This window comes from Amblyomma maculatum, chromosome 7, assembly GCF_055883805.1.
Source record: "Amblyomma maculatum isolate TAMU_Amacu chromosome 7, ASM5588380v1, whole genome shotgun sequence".
NCBI classification, from domain to species: domain Eukaryota; kingdom Metazoa; phylum Arthropoda; class Arachnida; order Ixodida; family Ixodidae; genus Amblyomma; species Amblyomma maculatum.
In genome coordinates this window covers 87,385,866-87,404,772 of record NC_139350.1, presented here as the reverse complement: position 1 = coordinate 87,404,772, position 18,907 = coordinate 87,385,866, and the positions used below count along the sequence as shown (strand labels likewise).

At 44.8% G+C, this 18,907-nt stretch overlaps 1 long non-coding RNA gene across 1 annotated transcript; it reads right to left on the bottom strand.

The window, feature by feature from the left end:
* Positions 1 to 4,322: 4,322 nt before the first annotated feature.
* Positions 4,323 to 8,848, bottom strand: LOC146183890 (uncharacterized). The gene is made up of 2 exons (XR_014708806.1): positions 8,458 to 8,848; positions 4,323 to 8,002 (listed from the first exon to the last, which is right to left on the bottom strand). It is a non-coding gene; the product is annotated as an uncharacterized LOC146183890 (long non-coding RNA).
* Between the last annotated feature and the right edge of the window lie 10,059 nt (positions 8,849 to 18,907).

Genomic DNA, 18,907 nt, shown 5'->3' with positions numbered 1-18,907 from the left:
TGTTATTAGGTCCGTTTCTTTGATATTTGAAAAATTTCTCAGAATTCTTCTTCTCAATTAATTATACCAGGAAAGTGACAGAGAAGATCAAAAGGCCAACTCCTTATGTGCACAAAGCATGCAGGAAGATTTTGAGCCTGAATTTTCTAGACGCAGGTCGCATTTTGATGAATTGATGAATATATATTGCAATGTGTAACTTTGAAGGAAATTTTTTTTATTGTTTGCTGCTCTTTTCGATTCTGCTTAACTGTTTATGCCCATTTCATTGATTAAAAGCAGTCGCGAGACTACATATACATCTTCGGTCTTTCAACCGACTGATACGTTTTGAACGAAGCTAGAACAGCCCAGTCCACTAGACAAGCGAAATTTTTACTATATGAGTAAATTTTTCTTATTTACTCTGAATCTGAGACGCGCCATGAATTTTTGCCGGTGCCTCTTCTGATCTAAACGAAAACGGTAGCGGTTGACAGAATCTCCACCCAACAGTTCACCATGCACTCACGTCAGGTTGCGCTACACCTGCTTAAAACATTCAAAGGCAGATTGCATAGCCTGGTAAATTTATTTTTGTACAAAACTTAGAGGTAAAAAATGTTGAAGTGTACCCGAAGCTTCATTCGACCGCGTGCACGGCCGCACTGACGAAGGAGCGCGCGCGTGAGCGGATTGTTGACTGTATTTTATTCCTTGTACACGATAAATGTTCGATGTTGATGACGGACTTTGTATAAACCATAAGGGGCGAAATGTCAGGACCTGCCAGTTGCAACTGACGCGGGCGAAGCTAAAAGCGAGCGCGCGTTTCCCTTGCGCGTGAACGGCTGTAGCGGAGGAGCAGCAGTGGGGCGGTGGCGACCCCACCGAGGCGCGGCGGGCGGTTGAAACAGACCCCATTGGAGAGGCCGTAAGAGAAGAGAAGCGCTCTCTCCCTCGAGACCGGCCATGGCTTGCTCTTCACTGCAATGGATGTCGGAGCTGACGTCAAGGAGACATGTAACAACACCTTGTGGGGGTTCTCACGGGACTCGGGCTCTGTGCTCAGAACCGAACGCCCCGCCGCTAGCTCTGGCCAAATCCGTGGCAGGAAAGAACGAAACACTGAGGCACAGCCACCGGGGGCCCGATCCTCGACATTCGCCTTTTCGGCCATGTTGTGACGTACCCGTGACGGGAAAATTGGGGCGGTGCTAAAACGCGTATAAACAGAAATTGATGACGAAATTTAAAAAAAACGTGGAAAAAAGTGACAAAAAATAACGCCGTCGTCTGCTACTTGGCGCCGATTACAAAAATGCCAACGCTGCGATGCCGAGAAGCTGAAGGGTCGGTGCGAACCGTGTTTACGCTGCATATACGCGTCGCGCGGCAGGGCAAGGCTGAGGAGATAGTGAGATACTTACATATACGTTGCGGCTGTACTGTACTATTATAGTTACGGCAGTTGCGACCACAGTGCATCATAGTACACACTCTGTCGGACGTCCAGCAGCAGATAGGCTGAGCGAACGGCGGTACTCGACGCAAACCCCACAAACAGCCGGTCGTCAAGTGTGAGCGATGCCTTACTTGAGATGCGTGCATGTGGTTAGCTGTGCGTAAGTTTCATTTATGGACTTAGTCGCGCAAAGAAATCGGCGAGTATCAGGATCGAGCTTTGCACATTCACTTCTCAGCTAGTGGGTATAAAGAAGTTGTTTACGAATACTGAGAATTGGAAGCGCCCAGCAGATTTTCGGGCTGCAGTTGCCACTAGAGAAGAGACACACCTGTTCGACAACAACGCTGGCCTTCTCAAGGTATCACTGCCGTTGGAAACTGCCTGCGGCAGCCCACCGTTTCCATCATGTTAAGTCTGTTACGGCTACGTGTCGGCTTCAGTGGCGTAGCGTGCGGATATCGGCCCGGTGAAGCGGCGTAATGAAAACACGCATAGTGGAGAGCTCGATTAGGCCATATATCTGGCGATCTTAGCCTGCGCTGACAACGGACCACCTTTAGGATGGAATTAACACGCTGGCGTGTTAATTCCATCGAAATGCGATCGTCGTGACTGGGCTACGCACATACTGCGGGCCAGAGAGCCGGCGTCTGCATGGTTACACTTTTTATTGAGCCATCGCGGCGGGGACGTTTTCACGCAGCCGCAAAAATAAGCAGATAAGATTTTCTGGCAGCAATGAAAATGCAATAAAAAGTGTAACCATGCAGATGCCCACTGGCAGCAACAGGTTAGCTTTCACGCTGATGGCATTTAATGTGCCCTGAATTAGACGTACATAGCACGTTGTATGCACATTTCACCGCATGCAGAGTGTCACTGTGTTGTGGCAGATGTATTAATTATCTCGTTAAAATAAAATAAACAATCTGTCGTTATTATTCTCCTTGGTTTCTGAGCATGTTGCATAAAAACATTTTATAAAAGTAGCAACACTGCTCGTCTGATGCAGGTCTATCACCCACCCTCCATCCTTCCTCCTCTCTCTATATCGAATCACGCAATGATGCTGGAAAGATCAAAGTTCGCTTCTGGTAGATTGCCGCACACTCGCCAAGAGGGGTCTCACCGTGCCTTCCTCTTTGTACTAACTCTGAATAACTACGCTGCGCATTCGTGCACTCCGTTAGGAATAATAATTTCCGGTCACTCAATCCTGTATTTGCTCTGTTTCGTAACTGTAATAGCATAGCTGAGCGGGCACCCCCGCTGTTTGGCCAGCGATGGTCTGGAGGTCGCGGCCTGTCCGTTGTTTCACAATGATAGGTGGCCAAGTTTGCACGGGTCGCGGGCAGTTTGACCATCGCCTTTATCTTCCGGGCGGGCTTCTTCCACAATGTCACAAGTGAAACAAAATTTGTCAGGTACAGCCTAGTTCCTTTGCTATTGTTTACCAGTTTTGCACTTGCAATAGCATCCGGCACTTTCTTTCAGTGCAGCAAGATTCTTCAGAGGAGAGAAGGGTGAAGAGGTCAGCTAGAGAAATGCCTTCACTTTTCTTATTTGACGCTCAGGAAGTGAATTAACAGACATGAAGAGAGAATATGATATATGATGCCTAATTACAATGAGCTAGATGCAGTATGGAAACCATTTTCTTGAAGCAATTGTCATTGAATGTAGCATTCATGCACACATTAACCAGTGCACATGCTACACAAAGCCCGAACCTGTCTCTGAGTGAAGCAAGGGAGCCAAAGGGGAAAACAAGCGTGACTTTAAGGACACCGTAAGTAAAAAGTAACAGCAACAAAAAAGGAAAACAGAAGTATGCACAGGGACAATATTAGACAAAAAGAAACATGAATTGCAAGGCTGATGTGGCCTGCAGTACATTATTTTTAGGAGAGACAGCAACGCAATCGGGTGGTGTTCTGGATTTTTTGGCAAAGGGTCATTATTGCCAGGTGATAATACTGTATGATTTGTATTGGCTTTGCCATCCCCTGTGTGCTCTTCCAGCAATGCATAATGTCCAACGTGCGACTGTCTAACATCCACTCTCTACACTCTGACTCAAAAACATGCTCAAATGAACCTCACCTGAATACGGGCATAAATATGGGAATAAAGCATGGAATTTACTTTTTCGATATTCTGATTGCATATTATTGGAAAACTAAACGTGATGGCTTGTTTAAATGAGCGTATGATTTGCAGCTAGTGTGTCTTGTATGCATGGTTTTTCCAACAGGTTGCAGTATAGCTTCTGTCCTTTATTTTGGCAAAACATGCACACTTTAAGAGACCTGCTACTCACGCAACACATTCCCTGTAGCTTTAAACAGCTCGTCGTTGACTAACAATTGGTGTATTATTTGCTTTCGGTACTTTTTGGCATTTTTTTTACATGCACCTGACATCAAGCCTTGCTTATAAGAAAACTGAAAATTACAATATACAAAACAAAATTTATTTACAGCACTGCACACTCTACAATACACAGCCTAAAATGAAAGGCGGTCACACATTCAAGTAATTACAGTATTGTACTTGTACAGCTCATCGCCATATCTGAAAGGTGGCACGGCCTTGGAGACCAAAGAAGAGAAACTAGTTATACAAAGCAAGGGAACACAAGATAGGGTCAAAAACCCATTCTCCAAGTGTTTGGCCCAAGATAACCCCAGCACCAGCAAAGCAAGCACCCACTGTTTTACCAATGAGTACCCAACACCACTGAGGACTGGTCCCCAAATGCTCAAGCCACTAGGCTGCAACTACAGTCAAGGGATGCTATGCGTTCCGCAGTATTACCAGTATCAAAGTGATGTCGTATGTGCCAAGAGTTGATGTATTTAAATTTTCGTTTCTGCCTAAAACAATAATTGAATGGAACAACCTTGACCGAAGCGTATTTGAAAAAACTTGTTCTTTAGAAACTTTTGAGAAAGAGTTGGAAATTTGTTGTGCTGCTTGAATGTACATTGCCCACCCTGTAACAGCCCGGAAGGGCTAACAGTACTTGCAAATAAATAAATAAATAAATAAATAAATAAATATGGAACTCGTCATTTAAATGGTAGTCGGCACCTGCGACAGAGCAAGTATTCCCTGATTCTGTTATGGACAGGGCAAAGGTAGTTATAGTGTGTGTAAGAATGATTTTACCTGTGCATAAATGCCTGCCACACCCTGTGCATAAATGCCTGCCACACCTAGAATGCTCCCTTTATGCAGTCAACCAAAAAGCAGAAATGTTTGTCTCAGGAAGACAAGCCTTAAGCATTATTTCAGCAAGTCACTCAATGTGACGGCTATTAGGCAAACCAGCACAGCACTTGAAAACTTCATGCTCTAAAAACAATTGTGGGGACACGCAAGCTCAGCATTTACCGCTATGACACAACAGCTTTTATGGCTCCTGTCTGCAGACTCTCATTCGTGTGAATCGACTTTGCTACTGCTAACACCTAGTATTTATTCTATGATACATATCAGTAGCGTATACCTGTAAGTTATCCAATTATGTGGAAGACCACTTGTCTAGATACCTATAAAGCCCACTGTAACCAAGCTGTACGGATGCGTTTCCATGGCCTAAGGGTTGCCTGTCTTATTATCCAAAGATCCTGCAAGGTTTATCACCTCACACATTCATCTCAAAGGTGAAGCCAGAGACATCACATTGAGTACTCGGCCATGTCACCTGTCTGAAATGTGCCCAAGATTTTCCCCTCACAACGTCACATTTTGTGCAGAAAAGAGGCTTTAACGTTGCTGCATCAAAAAAAAGCAAGAAGCCAATAGCTGAACATCTACGCTACATTAGGCTCTGCTGGCTCGCAAGACATTTGACCACGGTGCCAACAGCCAAGTTATAGATGTAGCTGTGGCAGAGGCTGTACCACAGAAACAACAGACGAATGTGGTCAGGATAAAATGAAATCGCTTTGTTCACAAATTCTTCAATACATCATGAAAAAGAATGGCTCACTTATGGATAGTATGACGTCTACTGTGTTCAATAGGATTGTACCTTCAGGAAGTTATCTTTTGAATGCAATCTTAAGAATATATTGTGGTGTTAAATTTAGGCTGTACACATAGCAGACGTGCAAAATATGGAACACATTCTGAGGGTTAAATGCAGAGAGGATTGCTGAAGCTGATATAATAGGAAAGCATAGGGATACTAGATAACGTAGAAAACAAATGTGACAATAGGATAGGTGTAAGTGAAACTAGTGCAGCTGTCACTTATGAGAGCAAAAAGTTATACAACTCAGTACTAGCACAATGGTACAAAATGGTGAAAAGTGATGATGAAACAAAAGTGTCCTTGAAAGTGCTTCCACATAAATGAGATGAAAGTGATTGGCATAAAATGTCTGCCCCTTCCTTAAAATTCTCAATTTAAAGCTCACAAAGAACAATGAAGATAAGGCTACAAAAGCAAATAACAGAAAAAAAATAATGAAGCAGTTATACACAGCTGCAATCATTCGATAAACATCTCGAGTGATGAAGCCATGCTTCAGTGGCTTAGAGCATGAATATGTGAGCTTTACCAACCCTCTTTTAACATATGTGAGTGCCAGAGGGCATGTGGCAGCAGCAAGAATGTGTCAAGAAGCAACTGGCCCAGATAGCAGCCTCATAATAGGGGTATGGAAGGTCTACACACAATGCTATCATGGAGGGAGATATTTTATGGAACAAGATATGTAGCAATGCACAAAAGGAGCAAAGCATTTCGTAGAGCTGCAGTCAAAAACTTATGAAGGACAATCTTATCAAAAAGATTTTATTTCATTCCTGCGCTCGTGCATCATTATTGTGACTATGGGTTATATAGTGTAACATGAAATGTCAAGCAATTTATCTCGTACACAAATGAATGCATTCTTTCCCCTGCGAAGCCACCTTCAAGAACTTTTGCCAGTGGGTGCACATGCACATCAATATCACCTAGTTACAAAAGAGAGAAGTCAATAGTTGCCTTTGTAAAAAAAAATGAATACAAAAATGTTCATTGATAGCCGAGCCACAAAAATGATGCAGAGGTTAAACAGGTTATCTGGGATCTTGATTAACATGACTAAAAAGCATCGGTAATTGCAGTGAAAAGTGAAAATGGCAAATTTTGCAAAAGTGGAATCTAAAATTGCCAAAATGGGTTGACAAGTTGGCGAGGCCCTCATTTTTCGTGCATACAACAATGAAAGACAATGACCACCAAATAGATGCACAAATTATCCTTGGGAAAACTAGTTGATTGCTGTTCATCTACATTCAGCATATGAAGGAAGCAATAGAAAACAAGCATAAAGGCAACCAAATACAAAGAAGCACAGCTCACTTCACTCTGCAGTTTGTGGAAAAACACAGTGGGCACCTCACGTTTCACCCTAGTAGCACACAAGATAGGTGTAACGAAATGGACTCTGCTATGGTAAACGACTGCAGACACATCCACCAGGGTACACGTATGTCAAATATTCTCACTGAAGTAGTATGTCGCAGACTGCTTGCTTGCCACAAACACCAAAGTGAATTGTGAACTATATGTGCACGCACGTCCTACTCAGAATGGCACTTCTGGAGGTAGAAGGAGAACGTTTTTGTACCTTCCTGCGTTTCATTGACATGAAGCACTTAATAAAATGCACACTGAGTTTAAGCAGAACACAAAAAAGCAAAGTATACAACAAAGAATGACAGCTCTCAGCGAGGGCCACAGCACTTGTAGAATACACTCAGTATGTCTACAGATGGTAGACAAAAAATTATAGCACCAAAGAAAGGTTTGGTTTGGTTTGTGGGGTTTAACGTCCCAAAGTGACTCAGGCTATGAGAGACGCCGTAGTGGAGGGCTCCGGAAATTTAAACCACCTGGGGTTCTTTAACGTATACTAATATCGCACAGCACACGGGCGCCTTGCTTTTCGCCTCCATCGAAAAGCAGCCGCCGCCCGCGTTTTTGGGAACAGTAGTCGAGCGCCGTAACCACTGCGCCACCCCAAAGCTGAACTTGGTTCTTGCACATGCTATCAACAAAATGTACACCAAAGAGATGGTTATATCCCAAAACCACAGAAAAAATTAAGACTTGGACGGCTTTTCAGCAGTATGCTATCGAACATGAAGCAGTAAGAATGTGCACATTGATCACTTGTGGCATATATCAAAATCATGACAGCGAGTGAAAATCTCAAGTGCAGGTGATCAAGTTGTTCCTGTCCGAGTTAATATAAATGTTGCACGTCCTCTTCCTTGTACTTGTTGATGTTCCTGCTGCGATTACCATTTGCAGGTGGCGTAAATGTCATGTGATCTGCACACACTACAAGCTGTAACGATCTTCAAAAAGAGCTGTCCATCTGCATAGCACTTCACATCTGATGTGGCCGTCCAGGGACAAGGCGTGGCCTCCCAGATTATACAAGCCTAGCAGAGAGGTTAATGATGTTGAATATGGCCCCAGGACTTCTCGCCCACATGATGACTCAGATCGGAAGTGCTGCAATGGCTGCACAAGGTCCACACGATCACCTGCAAATGTTTAGTGCCTAAATTATATGCAAATAAAATATCAAACGCGCATGGCACAGGAACATTCAAAATCATCAATGCTGCAAGCTAAGCTGCGGTAAAGTGTAATCTATGAATGCAAGAAATGGTCAGTGCAATACCTAAGTGAACCATTTCCGTAACAGGTAAAGACGGGTTAGTGGCGGAAATTGTAGTGCGAAGGTTAACTTTTTCTATTTTGCAACTAAAGGAACGACTTATATCAGGCGATTTCACATGTCTTTCCTTTCTCGGTCGTCGAAACCATTATCCAAGAAATCTTGACAACTACGAGCACACTCAGTTTTTTTTTTTTTTCGCCGCATGCGTCCTGTAAGTATTCCTTTAATCTTCAGTCATTTCCCGCCTGTGTACAACTTGAATGCGAATGACGCTGTATGAACAGTCACCTTTGCAGGTTTTCCTATTGCGCTTACCTCTGTGATGCTCGACGTGCTGCAGCATTTCCAGCAGATTGACTGCGTTGCCTTGCTGGTCGACACCCATCGAGAAGCCCGACACATTCCAGGAGCTCGTTGCTCAGCCGAACGAATACATTTCGTGCCATCCTACATAAGAGGCGTTCACCACTGCCGATTCCACCCGAAACACCAGTAGCTCAACAGTTCAACACTCCGAGCGCAGGGCAATTCTCGCCTCGGAGCTTGCAAAGCCGCCACACTACACTCCTCAGATCTGACTGTACTGACGAGCTATCTTTCAAGACAATTTGACAGCATTGCTGTGCTGCAGCAAATCCTCGATCACTACTTGCAAACGACGAACGGCACGAAGACCACTCGTAAGCGTACCTCCCTCCATGGCCGCCGCCATTGCTGGGTTATTATAACCGCGCAGACCAATAATTCCTTACCATGGGAAGAAATGGTTTGAAATAAGAAAGCAGTTAGCGCCGTCACGCGGCCGCACGCTTCTGCCCCCATTAGAGATTGTCTCAAACGTCCTTTATTTCATACGCGCTCATAATTTGCCTTTCTATTCCGTTTAAAAAGCCATACAAGGTGTATATAAAGTTATCATTTTACTTTTAATAACAAGCTAAGAAACTACGGTAGGCTAACGGCTGCATAAATCAGCTTGCCTGTCGCCATAGTCTCATTAGCATAATTCGGGCACCTCGCCACTCGGCGAAATTATGGCGGCCAAACGTCAGCATTTTCGGTAATGGCGGCACGTCAGTTACGTCATGACGCGTCAATTTGACGTAATCTAAATATGCTTGTGTATCACGTGTTTCACGTGACATAGCTCCAGCCAATCAAATTTGAGCATCCGCTCCTTCCCAGTATGCCATTATTTTCATCACATTGGTTAATCGAGCGTAAGTGTTCTCCAAACCACCATCAGTAACTTTGCTTCCACTCCAAAATCATTCGTATTTGTCATCCAGGCAACAAGGATAGCTCCGGTTGAAATCAATTTTCACGGCTACGTCATTTTGACGTAACCGCTAAAAGTGCTTGCCTCAACTGATGGTTTCGCGCCACAAGTTTGAAGCACGTGACTCTTTTCTGAGCCAATCAGAAAGACAATATGGCGCCGCCAGGGGAAGGCGAATATCGAGGATCGGGCCCCGGGCTAGGATGTTTATTGGGAGTACCCAATTATTATCCTTGGTCATAGCAGCATCCGCGCGCTCTGGCGTCGCGGCGTCGTCTTCCCCGGATGAGATGCTGTGCATCGATATGAGAGGGTAGGGAGAAGGAGGGGCCGCCCGGCACGCTACGCCAGTTCTCTCGCCTCTGCCCTCTCCGCCACTGCTTCAGGGGAAGGAGAGAGATGAGGTATCCCCGTGAGGCAGACAGAGGGGGTGTTCGCCGTGTCGTGCAAGCGCGGGGAATCTTAAATTCCCACACCCTCCTCCCTTAATCGTGACCCCCACCTGGGTGCCGTTTTCCCCTTTGGAGTCGCTGGTCCTTCAGCAGACCCATGTATATGGGTGCGTTCCAATACCCCCTCGTAGACGTCTACTTAGACGGCTACGCGAGCAGCCGCCATCTTGGGATGCGTTCCAATTCTCGCGAAGCAGTCTCGCGAAGACGGCTTCGCCGAAGTCAACATCGATGCAGACTACTTTGCTGTCTAAACATGGCGGACAGAGCGCGTTTCGCGCTGAGCGAGTCGTGCGTGCGGTTGTTGCAGTAGCTGTACGGTGGTCGCGCTCTTTGCGAACGCCGGAGTATGCATATGAACGATCTTTCAAACGTGAGTTGTTACGTCAATGTATGCGCTAGCTAGAGGCTAATTCAGCTGTCTTTATGGTCGTGAGATATAGCACTGCAGATTCTTTTACCGCGCTAAGAGGAAAGTGTGCGTTGGATGCTGTTGGTCTTCTTTTTTTAACTTGACGACGAGTTTCTTCAGTCTGCTTCAGTCTTGATGTTATCGACGAACACGTCGCACTTCGCCGGGAGTCAGGACGGCTGCTGTACGGCGCACGTGTGTGTTTCTACCTTGCTGTAGTAGCCGTGGCAAACTCTTCCGCCGATTTTCAGTTAATCTCAGAAGAACGAACTCGCCTGACGATGCCGACTTGTTGCGCATTGATTTTTTTGTGCCTGTACATTATTAAAACAAGTTGTTGTCTTTGGTTTCCTCGTCTAGTGACTACAGACAACAGGTGTAACAGCAGTTTTTCGTTTGCTGTAGCCGGTTATCACCTTTCGTCCGTAATCGCCTCAAGTTTACAGTATTTTGCATGTTTTCATTCTTACAGCTGTGTGAATGAGACATCTGAGAAGCATGTACACTTCAGCATCAGTATAATAAAAAAGGAAAAACGGACTAACGTTATCTTCCGTCAATTCGTGAGCATGCTCATTGCGTGAGAAGTCGGCCTGCTACAAGTTAACCTATTAATAGTCCATCTACATTGTGGCGATTACACATGTAATATTGTTGCTGCAAAAAATCGGCGAACCGATAAAGACGTGATTTTTACCTGTATTGTCGTAAATCTTTAAAGAAAACAGCGTTATAATAGTTATAAAAACTTTTTAGTTCAACCTTTATGCCGCGAGGTGACGCTAGGCGTAAACAGGTAGACGCGTTCCAATACGCGAACCTGTAGACGTCTACGTAGACGTCTACGAAGCATTGGAACGCACCCACAGGAATCAGGGCAGGGGTCGGGACTTGGGTTGTTGGGCTCTGTTCCTGGTGCCGCTGAAAGCGAGGAAGGCCACCCCCTAAGCTGAGCGGACCCCGCATGCAGGCCGTACATCCGACTCGTTCTGTTGAAATCCTCATCGCCGCAGTCACGAGGAAACACAAGGGGGCGAATTATCATGGCTCGCCTACCGGTCATGGGCCGCCAGTATGCCCGTGGTGCACTGCTCGCCCACGGCTGCGCCGACTTCCCGCAGGTCGTAAATCGGCATCAGACTCCATCCCGATAGGAGCTCCATACTGTTTTTGTTGAATGCCAGTCTCTGTGCTCGACCTCAAACCGAATATGGCACCTGCATTTGATAGCCCTCCTCGCAGCTGCGGGCAAAGAACAGTCTTCTCTGCAGCTTTTTGATCCGCATCTCAAATTACTTTGCGGGGAATTCTGATCCTTGTGCCGTACTACAGCTTCATTAAAATTTTTTTTTTTGTGTCCGTGGCCTTCAGCAGATTCCTCTATTGTCGAAGCTGGCAGTGCCCAAGCCTAAAGCAGCATTGTATTGAAGCAGTGGAGTGCTGGTTATGTGTATATTTGCAGCCGGCAAGAAGTGTCCTGCAGTGAAGAGCATGTAAGGAATTTACGGCGTTGTAGCGGAGCACCAGAACAAGAGGACCAGCGTGGCAGGCTTCTCGAACCGAACAGCCCGTGCCATGCTTGCTCACTGAGCACGCGTCGTTCAACCTTATTTTCTTCTTTTGCTGGCTGTGAACGCCGATCTTAGCGCCTCCACTTTACAGCGGCGCTGTGCGCTACAGGGCTCCCCGACCAAACGGAGCGGCGAAATGTACGTGCTAACGGGGCAGGAATGAGGGTTCCTCAGCGGCAGGCATGTCGACAAATAAGCGAGCAATTAACATTCGAGGGGAGCTCCTGGAGAGGTGTCTCAATGTATTTGGGTTTAAGGCTATCTAGGAGACTACCTCTTCACGACCATCCAGCAGGATAGTCGCCGACTTTGTGGTCTTGTTGAGGACGCGGTACGGGCCATCATAGGGGGGGGGCTAAGAGGCGTCTTTACAGTGTCTCGCCTTAGAAAAACATGCGTCGAGGACGCAAGATCTGGGTGCACAAAGATCTGACGGTCTAATGATCGAGGTGGGACTGGGTTTAGGTGTTGAATGCAGTCCCAAAGGCGTTAAAAATACTGCAGGGGCTGGGACGAGGAAGCCGAAGGAACGAACAAGTCTCCGAGATGACTTCGGCCACCGAACAACCAAGGTCGCGACGAAAAATGATACGTAGGCCAAGAAACACCATAGGAAGGTGACCAGCCCAGTGCTCGCAATCTAGGCGAGTAATGAGGGCAGTCTTGAGCTGACGATGAAGCCGCTCAACCATGCCGTTGGCACAAGGATGGCATGCTGTGGTGCGGCAGTGTTTAGTGCCGAGCAGGCTGGTAAGGGAAGTGAAGAGGATGCATTCAAACTGGTGGCCACGATCCGTGGTAACAGCCAAAGTGGGAAATCCATGCTGAAACGAAGGCTTTGGCAACTGTTCGCGCAGTAATGTCCAGAATGGGCACTGCTTCGAGCCAACAAGTGAAGCGGTCAATCATCATCAGAATGTGCCGGCAGCCATTAGACGGAGATGGTGGTCCAACCAAGTCAAGGTGAACGTGGTCAAAGCAACAACCAGGTGGCAGGAAAGACTGGGGCGGAGTCTTTGTATAGTGAGTCATTTTGACGGACTGGCAAGCAAGACACGAGCGAGGTAGAGCCGATGACAAGTCGCACCAGAGCAATCCACTCACAAGCAGATGAGGCACGAGCTGGAGACGGAGGGCACGGGGGTGGTCACGCAGGGCTTGAAGCACAGGGTCTTTGTTATGTTGTTAAAAATTTAGAAATTTCATCTTTTTGTACCTTTCTTCTGTGACTTGTACATAAAAAAACGCTAAGTTGGTTTAATTTGCTGCATTCAAAAGTGCAATGTATTTTATATGTAGAAAAAATTTTGATATTTATGCATCAAAAAAATTGTTGTTTGCAAATATTTCTGTGGGACTAGGTTATGCTACCTCCTGCAAATTCAAAATGGTGGCCACAGGTGGAAAAATATTTTTCTCGAAAGCAAGGGATAAAGTTTGTCAGTAGCACAATGTGCCATGATTTATTTAAATTGAAATTGAAATTACACAGCTTGGATCTGTTGACAAGAATGATCTGGGAAGGTATTCAAGTGCAGCTAGCTTTTAAGTGATAGCTTATAAAGCTCGTTTGGTTGAAACGCCATCGGCGTCATGATAGTAGTTGTCGACACCATGTGTCTGGAAGAACTGGGGCTAGGTAAAAAAAAATTGTATCATGGTAATTTTGGTTCTGTTGAATGATTGGAGTGTGATAGGCAATCACGAGTAAATGAAATCACTGTATTTAATTGATAGTTTTAAGAAATAAGATATGAAAACGTTGAGAAAAGAAGGTTCAAAGGTGTCAAAATGCTCAGAATTAAAAGCAACTGCTTTATGATGCTAATTAAAATATTTAGTGCGTAACTGATCATTATTTATCTGAAATAATTGAAAAAAGGAGTTTTAATGCAGCAAAATGCTCATAATGAAGAGCCTGTTAATTGATCAATTGACATAATTAAAATGAAAAATTGGAAAAGCAAGATCAAAGGTGTCAAATACTCAGAATGAAAAACTATTGCTTAATGAGGCAAATTAAGTTCAGATTGTAATTCATCAATTGATTGAGAAAATGAGAAATCCACTCAAAGGTGTCAGACTGCTCAGAATGGGAAGTGTATGTGTGCTGACTCTAAGTATCGGTGTATAAAAAAAATAAAAAGCAAGATTTAAAAGTTGAGAAACATTGTCCGTGAGTGTGAAACGTGATCGCACCATAACCCTTAACTGCAAAGCTGAGGTGTCCCACAATTTTTTTTTTTCCAGCTATGCAGGCCCATATCCAACTTAAGTTTCATATGTCTCTTTTGAATGGGTCTGATTGGCTGAAATGGCAAAAATGCAAAAGGCAAGAGCGGAGAGGAACGTACACAGCAAACCGAGGGTCAGCGTAAGAAAGACCCCAAAAGGGGGGAACCAGGAGATTTCTGGGTGCAGCGGAAGTGCCGCCGCAGTCGGGAAAACGGCAACATGTGGTTGCAATAAATTCTGCTGAACGTGTACAGAGAGGCCGGTAAAAGCGTAAGAAAGAAATGACAGGAAGAAAGACAAGTGCCTACAGTGGCGGTGGGAACTGAAGTTTTCTTTCCCAAAGCACAATGTGTGTTCCATGAAGCCGTTACCGCTTTTCGGTGAGAGTTAAGACACTCGCAAAGTAGAGCGACAAAAGAAAGGCGACGTACGAACACGCAACCGGGACCGGGCATCCCGTCCTGGACGCGCTTCCCTCTCATGCTTCTGGTTTTCGTCCCTGTTGCGCTGCCGAACTGCCAGTTTGCACAACAGGCGGTCCGCATGTCGGCTTCGCTTTGAGTCAACGATGCGGCATTGACAAGGTTTGAACTCTTCGTAGTCGGCTAGCCGTCATTCTAAACTGTACTTCAGCTTGCAGTGTTTGTTTTATAGGAACACATAGAAACGGCGCCAAGAAGATGGGATGTTCGATAGCCCTCTGCATAGTAGCATGCCAACTTGACTCCCTTGCTTCCTTACAGAAACAGTACAAGGCAAAAAAAAAAAAAAAAAGAATCAGAAGAACGGAAAGGCAGAAAGGTTAACTAGGCAAAAAAGTGCAAAGCATCAGGAGCCTGTAACTTTCAACTTGAGTCTGGCTTTTGGCATGGCGGGAGTTAAACGCAAAAGAACAGAGCTTAATGTAGGCGCGAAGAAATCTGTGAATACAAGCGGCAAATGCCATCTCAGTCAATCCAAGCCGTGAGGGACTAGTATCGACAGCTCAGCTGTTTCCTCGCCTCAGGAGAATCTCAAGCAGCTACTTAGTGGCTACTTTGCTCAGTGAAGAGACAATTTTGGAAGTGGCGGTGAGTAGAGAATCGGATGCTGATTCATCGGCCAGTGAGGAGTTCGTACTCGAAAGTTCGACCAACACAAAGCCCACCATCACGCGTGTCATGGTAAGCGGGTCACATCAGACTGCACTACAATTTTTCGAAGACAACAATGACAAGGATAATGCACTCAAAATTGCCGTTGTTCTGTGAAATCTTGAGTCCAGTGAACACCGTTATGTACAAAAGCAGTCAATAATTTCAATTCTTTTTTCTCAATAAAATCCTTTTTGTTTTTATTCATGACTCGTTAATATGGATGACTCGCTTTATAGACAGTTTTGGTTGGAAACCAAAGTGTCCATATTAGCGAGGCACGACTGTACTTGCAAATGACCCTAAAAGGGCAACTAGGGCAATGTGAAGTTGACCTGTATCGATAGACCGCAATACCCTAATCACAAAGAGCGCACTGTTATTAACCCTTTTACTGCCAAGTTTTTTTGTTTTTTTTTTTTTTGTGACTGCTCCTCACTTCCTTCCAGGTTCTTTTTTCATCTGTGTTACTTTCATCCGATTCAGAATTCGGTTTGGTTTGGTCAGGAATTCAGAAACTGTTGATTCAGAATTCATCAACATTTCCTGAATTCTTTCATCTATCATAGCATGGATGAACCTGGCACACTGACTCGCCATGACTCGCTGCTGAAGCAACAAAGCAACATGGTGATTACAATGATGCAGATCTAAAAATACCTATTTGTAGTTTAATATGAAGGCCCCGCCTTCTAAAGAATGGGTCCGCGAGTCAGGGCCTCGCCCGACTACTAGTCACAAATTCACATGAATTCCATTCTGCTCCAAAATACCAATTGGTGAAACATGAGAAATGCCTTCACCCTGCAGTGGGTATAGTCTGGCTGATGATGATGATAAATACGTCAGTTTACTTCCGGGTCAGCAGAGAAGCACTTTGCAAAGATACAACGCTGCACGCCGCTGCAATGCGAAGCATGTGGTCGAGGCTCGTGACAGGACTATGCTTTGCTACAAAAGTAAGGGGCCAGTGCTTTTACATGGCAAGACAAAACATAGTGGAGTGTAAAGATGGCCTATGTGACATGGCAAAAGGGGCTCCAAGCAGTACGAAATACATTGCTCCTCGCGTGGCTGCAACTCAAGCAAAAAACCCAGCTCAGGAGGCAACACTTCCGTCTTCATCCTGGTATTGCTCTGCTCCACAGTCCATTACATCAGGATGCTTCGTGCTGCTCGCCAACAGCTAACAACGTGATCGCTCCCCAAGCAGGGCTCCCGCCAGACTCCCCTGATTCTTCCATTCTGTCCCTTTATCTACACTTTCTGCCGTGCCAAGCACAAATCGCACGCCGCGATAACCTTTGCACATGCACAGTTCAGCTGCCCCTCCACGTGGTCAAACAGAGAGAAAAGAGCACGTTTAATTAAAAGACGAATTGAGGCGTTGGAGCCGCACATATATTTACGCTAAATGTTTTATGAATTTGTGAAGCCTCTTCGTAGACAATACGACATGTCAGCAATATTTCTTTTGAGTGGCAGGGAGTTACGAGTATACTCAAGAGGAGAGATGAAATGCTGGTGTCACCGTTGGCGACAGATTTCTCAAGTGAAATGTACATGTCAGCATTGATTTTGCGAGTGCAGATCCCAAAAGTTATGCTGCACGGCCATTAATTTCAGAGTAGCGGCAAACTGGCCATTTTAATGAGGTCATTGCAAGTTTGGTTCAACTGGTGGGAAGATTTTTTTTTTAATTCAGTTTTTTCTGTGATAAAGGAACCCTTTGTTGCCATACGTTTTTTCTTTGTCCATAGCTCATCATCATTATCATCATTAGCTGGACTATACCCACTGCAGAACGAAGGCTTCTCTCATAATCCTGCAGTTAACCCGGTCTTGTGCTAGCTGCAACCACTTGACCCCTGAAAACTTACTAACCTCGTCCACCCACCTGACTTTCTGCCGCCCCCTGCCACGCTTGCCTTCATTTGGAATTCAATTTGTTACTCTTAACGACCATCGGTTATTCTCTCTTTGCAATACATGTCCTGCTTGTGACCATTTCTTTTTGATTTCGACTAGAATGTCATTATTTAGAGTTGATTTCTTGGACCCACTCTGCATGCTTCCTATCTCTAGGCTACACTTACCATTTTCCATTCCTTAGCTCTGTGCATCTACTTCAACTTAAGTATAACCCCTTTAATTAGCCTTCACATTTGAGCCCCATAGATGAGTACTAGTAAGATGCAACTGTTATTTACTTTTCTCCTGAGTTATACCGGTAAGCTGCTAGTCATGACCTGCAAGAACTTGCCAAATGCGCTCCATCCTAGACTTGTTCTACAGGCTTTCCTTCTGAATTTAATCCTAGTGCCAGCGGAAATAATCTGAGCGCCAACTGATACAATCTGCACACCGTGTAATTTAATTTTAGTGCCAAGCATTTTATAAAAGCGGCAGTGTATTTAATCCGAACGCCAACTCGAATAATGACAGTGCCAAACAATTTAATCAGAATGCCAATGCAATTAATACAAGCGCCAGCGGATTTAATTCATATGTGGAAAATGAATGCGGTAGAGGGCTCTAAAGCACGAAGCATGAATTCCAGAAATAAATCGAAATTGAGATCACTTCGCAGACCATGCGACGCTTAAGCGTCACATCTGCACGCACTATTTCGCTTTGTTCTTGTATCTTGCAAAAACCAAGAACCACGCGCAGCTGAAAAACTGCAGTTTATGACATGCTTCTTGCAGCTTTTAGTTTAGACGCATGACAAGTGAATAAATATGACTGTCATCTTCTAATTGGCTGGTTAAGCACTGCTTATTATGGGTTGTCATATGCACTGAATCTGCATGCTGATGGCATTTCGGCCTTCACACAACAGCCTGCTGTTTTTATGAAATGGCAATCGGTGCAGAAATGTGTTTCTAATAATGATTCAACACCACTAACAGAAAAGAAGGATTAGCGTAAAGCAGAGTTGGTTCAGGCAAGAATACATGGAGCCAGAGAAACATATCTCATTTTACTGCTTTCTCAATTTTACACGGCCACTACCAGGGAAAGAGAGAGCGCGCGCCGTTGCATTCAGTCTGGCTGTGACATATCAAAGTGGCTGAAACTATGTACAGCAGAGCTTACAACCCAAACAGCAGTGCTTAATTTGCCTGGGCGGCAATCGTAGCGGCGTAGGTGGATAACAAACTACAGGCTTGTAAAAGCACTGAAGCGGCCGTCTTTAAAATGCAATTTTATTTTTTGGGAGACATTAGGTTTAAAACACTTACATCAAGGCAATGTTTGTCATAATACTGATGAAGGCTATCCTATATGTTGACGCTTCGCTGATTCGGTGCATTGTCTGAAAGATGATCTCAATTTCGATTTATTTCTGGAATTCATGTTTCGTGCTTTGGAGCCCTCTATTGCATTCATTTTCCACATGTGGATTAAATTGGTTGGCACGCGAATTAAATTTGCCGGTGCTTGTATTAATTTCTTTGGCACTCAAATTAAATTAGTTGGCGCTGGCATTATTTGAGCTCGTATTCGAAATAGATATGCTGGCACTTTAATTAAATGCTTGGCACTCGAATTAAATTACATGGCACACAGATTATATCAGTCAGCGCTCAGATTATTTGCACTAGCGCTAGGATTAAATGCGGGGGAAAACCTGTAGTTATCGCCCTTTCATGGTCCGGATCTGCGGTTGCTACCTGTCC